Raw genomic sequence first — 4,897 nt, forward strand, 5'->3', positions numbered from 1 at the left:
CTCAGGTCGACGTGGATTTTACCGCTCCACACACTCTTGTGTTAAGGGCTAACTGTCAGTAGATCAGTGAGAGAGCAACTTTGATACAGAGGAAACCATGGCCTGAAATGGGTCAGCCCGGAAGAATTTAGTAGTAGGTTCTATGCTTCCCTCCAGAGCCTCATGGACGTAGGCAACTTTTTTTTTTTCCAACCACACACCCTAGGTAATGAAGAAAGCTCTCTGAACTGTGTCCTTGCTGGGCACACAGACACCTGCCACATGCACATGGTATAGGAGTCATGGCTGAGGCAGAGCGAGACTCCTATCTGAGGCCAGGAAAAGCTAATGACCCCACATTTGGTTCAGTCCTTGCGGGGTCCTGACTGGGGTGTGTGCCGCTGTGTTCCCACAGAAGCTTTGTTAGCCCTTTGGCTCTAAGATAAACAGGCAGATGTTATATTGAAGCCTTTGTTTCTCTTACACGGAGGCAACACTACTGCAGCAGAGCAAACCTTATTGTATCAGTGCATCAACCCCAAGTTCACGTTCATTACAGTAGGAAAAACTAACACGTGGTGAATTCTGCCTCCACAAGGCACAAAGACCTTGATCAGGCAACAGTGACCAGGATGGCCTCATATCCATGTCTTCTTGCAACTCAAGCTTTGCCTGGTCACCACCTCCTTGCCCCGACTCCTTGGACTTCAGCCCTCCAAGGACAGCCAGACATATGAAGGAAGTGCCAGGCACAGATGGCAGGCTGCACAATTGCTGGCCCCTGAGCGCCTGGAGAAGTTCTCAGGTCCTGGCTGGTATGGAGTTGTTGCTTCCATATTGGAGAAGGTCTGTGAGTCTGGGGCCAGACCCCATCTCACACTCTGAGATGATCTTAGTGATCAACCTGCAAGTATTTCTGCAGATTTCTTCTCAGGACAATTACTTTTTTTTGGACAAGTTTCTCTTCCTTCTCAGGGTTCAGCCATGACTGTTGGTGACCAAAGAAATGTTCACAAAAGGCAGTGATCTTTTCAATGCCAGCTTATTAATCCACCCTTTGCCACCTCCAGAGGTGGGAAAAGGCACCTTAATCCATGATCCAATAGTTCTTCCTGCCCTTAACCTCCTCACACACATTTGGACACTCGGAGAGTGTGGAGGGCACCCAGGGTGCATGGTGGCAGTGGAGGCCTTGGGAAAACTGGCCAGGAAGCCAAGGAATGCACCTCAGGTGACTAAATTTTTTTATACTTCTGCACTTGCTGGAGAATGACCCCAAAATATTTTTAAAGACAAATTCTTTGACTACCAACCTATTCAGCTGAGCCATGGACATGGAGCAGGTGAACACTGCCTTTACCTATGACATGCCTGAAGATTCTGAGACCTACTTGCATCAGGTGAGCTCCACATGCAGAGGGACCCCCACTTTCCCCCTCCTTACTTTCTGTATCTTTTCACACTTTACATCCTCATCCCTCCCTCTGGGAGTCTTCCCTCTTTGGGGTCTTCTAGTCCTACCCTCTGTCTCCTTCCAGATGGCACACGGCTTGGCCATCACGTTTGTATCAGATGAGAATGATGCCAGCATTCTCAGTATGGGCAGCATCTCCTTGAGGTCAGTGTTAGGAGCTGCCTGATGAGACAGGCGTCTCCTCCACAGTGAGTGCTGATCTCAGGAAGCCCTTTAGGTCCTCCTAGTTCCTTAGTATGTTTGTCTTCAATCCTGTCATGTAGGTCATGGGCACCTCATGCATAATGGACACTTGACTGGTTCATGCCCGTGGTCTTTCATGCTGTGTTGGGATTTTTTTCTGACCCTGATGTGGGGTATCTGTCTTCTCTCATCATACAACATCTCTTCCCCTACTCTCAAGTCTGTCCTCTGAACCCGCACAGTACACCAGCATCTGCATGTGTGCCATGTGTTCATGTCTCATTTTCAGCTTTTCATGCCTTATTCTGACCATGCCACATTTTCCCCTCAGTTGAACAGACACGATAGGGGACTCACCCATTCTGGAATGTGACCATCTGCCCTTCAGGAGAGGACAGCAGTGTGGGTGGTACATGGCACCATATTCAAGCTTACATACATGGCATTGGATGTCGGGACAAGGAAAAATACTGAGGCACTGTGTGCATGTTATTTGTGCAAGAGAACGTAACTCCTTGACCCTGAAATCAGGACAAGGAGTGGAGTGTGTGATAAGGAACACTGAAAACAGCCTCCTGAGAATGTGGTTTGAGTGCTTTTACAAGGTCACAGGTATCTCATGACCCAACCTCAAAAAGCCATCTAGTGGATATTACTAGTTTAACAAGCCCTTTCAGTAAATACTTGGTGGAGGGATGCTGGGGCACTCTCTCAGAAGAGTTGTCCCCCGTCCCGCTCAGCTGGAATTGTCTGAAAACTCATTCTTGGTGTTCAGTGCAAGATATAAGCTTTGCAAGCAGAGTAGAGGTGAAGGAGACCGTACTACCCCCACCCCTGACATCGTCTTCCCCCACCCCCTGGCTTCCCTCTTCTGCATCAGCACCACTCCTGATTGTCAGAATGTTTAACATAGCTAAACATGAAACACAAGTGCATCTGCATTATGTGTGCGTGCTCTCTCATTTTATTGTATTTGGGGTGAGGTTATTTTAGGGCATGGTCCAGGGTAAATTCCTGTAAGGCCTGGGTGCCCTGCTGTGAGGTCAAAGGGGGATGGGACTAAGACTGCAGAGCCCTGACTCCCCAACTACCTGCCAATTAATTGCCTGCCCTTTGTGGAGGTCTCTTCTGCTTTCCCTGGCCTGAGAGAGGCTGGGGTGTTTCTGATCCTGGGGTTCCTGTGGGGGGCGGTGGGCAGTATTTCCAGGGATGGAGGGTGCAGGGGGCATTGGTGGGAAGCTGGGTGTCTGCTCCCAGGTTCTCTCAGTGCCTCTTCATCTGTTTTGTCAGCTTTTGGATCTTGAGCACCAGTGCCTGGGCCCACCACCCTCTCCTGCCCTTCCAGCAGGGCCTGGTCCAGCTCCAGCTGCTGCTCTAGCAGTTCCTCAGCTTTGGCCAGCTCAGCTGTGCTGGGGGCTCAGGATCCTGGTAAGAGGGAGTGGGGGAGGGAGCATCAGCCAGGGAAGGGGGCTGAGGCCTTAGGAAGGTGTGTTGCAGGGTCTGGCTGCAAGTGAGGAATTCAACCTCCCTTTCTCTTTTTCCAACCCATTAGCTTAAGTCCACCAGTGCCGAGAAGTCCAGGGAACTCCCTGTCTTGGGCATAGGCTTCTGCAGGGCAGGTAGAGATCGCTGGATCAGGGATTATAACTGGATGCCTTCAACAAGGATATGCGGTCACTGGAAAAAGATGACTGACTGTCCCTCCCCACTAAGAAATAATTAACTGTTCGATGAGGAGTTATTCCTGTTCAACAAAATCTCTGGACTGTGCTGCTCTGAAGGGGCTGAGGTCTGAGCTGGGCTAGGGTGGGAAGGAGCTGAGAGCTGGAAATAGGCAAAACGCTGCAGGGGTGAGGGTGGTGAAGGGTGGGATTGAGAGGCTTCCCCCCACTCCTGTGCTGACCCCCTTCACCTCCTCCACTCGCGCCCTTGCAGTGACATGGGAGCTGGCCTTATTTTCCCACTGCCTCTGAAGCTGTTTGCTCTTCCATGCTTGCCTTTGGGCTCTGGGAGTAGCATGTTTAGGAGCCGTGGGGTCCCAGGGACCAGGAGGGCAGGAGGGGAAAGAAACAGCACAGCCAGAGCCAAGGGAGAAGGAGGCAGTGGCAGGTGAGGCAAGGAGCTGTTTGAGCCACTGAGCAGCCACCAGGAGCCGGCTCTCTCCAGGCCTGTCTTCACTTCAGTGCCTGGCCCTGCCCAGAACCCTACTCCCGCTCTGCTCTCAACCTGGCCTCAGACAGGATCTTGAAAAACTCCTATTCCTAATGTGAAAAATGTTTCTACCAGTTTAGGCAGAACTTGCTTTAGAGCACTGGTGCCCAGCCTTCCACAGGTCGTGTCTGTTTTTCTTGACACTGTGTCTTTTTTCATTTATTCTTCTGCGAGGAAGGAATTATATCACTGGTTTGCGGATGAGGAAATTGGCTCAGATGGGTTCATTCAGCACTCACCCACTGGCCAAGTGTCTGCTTGCTGTCTCTTATACACATCTAGATGTGTATAAGAGACAGAATGTCTTTGATGGAGCAGTAAAAAATTTATGTTCATTAAATTTTGATCCTTGAGTACATGTCTTTAATATTCTTTGTTTGAAAATGGGAAATACGCATAACACGCTTATTGCGCAGATAAGCAAGATGGTAGCCTTGAGAAAGGGCACTTGTGTGACTCAGTTATGAATTCAAACAGCAGATCTCATTCACCCACTGAAAGACAATTGCATTATTTTGAGTTTGGGGGTATTATGAATAAAGCTGCAAGAGTATTTGTGTACAGGTTTTTCATGAACTTTAAGTTTTCCCTTGTTTGAAATAAGTGCCCAGGAGGGCAATTGCTAGTCATATAGTAAATTACATGTTCAGTTTGAAGAAAAATGCAATATCCATTTCCAGAGTGGCTGTACCATTTTCAAATACATCCCTACCAGCAATATAAGAGTGAGCCAGTTTCTCTGCATCCTTGCCAGCACGTGTTGTTACCTTTATTTTGTATTACAGCCATTCTCATCATTGCAGTTTTAATTTGTATTTTCCTACTGAATAATGATGCTGAGAATCTTTTCATCTGCTTGTTAGTCTGGTGCTTATCCTCTTCAGTGAAACATCTGTTCATGTCTTGCTCATTGACTATTTTGTAATTGGATTTCATTTTTTACTGTTGTTTTTACATTTCTTCATATATTCTGAATACAGTCTTTACAGAATATGTTGTCTGTAAATATCTTCTCTCGTTCTGTAGCTTGTCTTTTTAGCTCTTCACAGG

This window comes from Mandrillus leucophaeus, unplaced genomic scaffold, assembly GCF_000951045.1.
Source record: "Mandrillus leucophaeus isolate KB7577 unplaced genomic scaffold, Mleu.le_1.0 Scaffold1440, whole genome shotgun sequence".
Taxonomy (NCBI): domain Eukaryota; kingdom Metazoa; phylum Chordata; class Mammalia; order Primates; family Cercopithecidae; genus Mandrillus; species Mandrillus leucophaeus.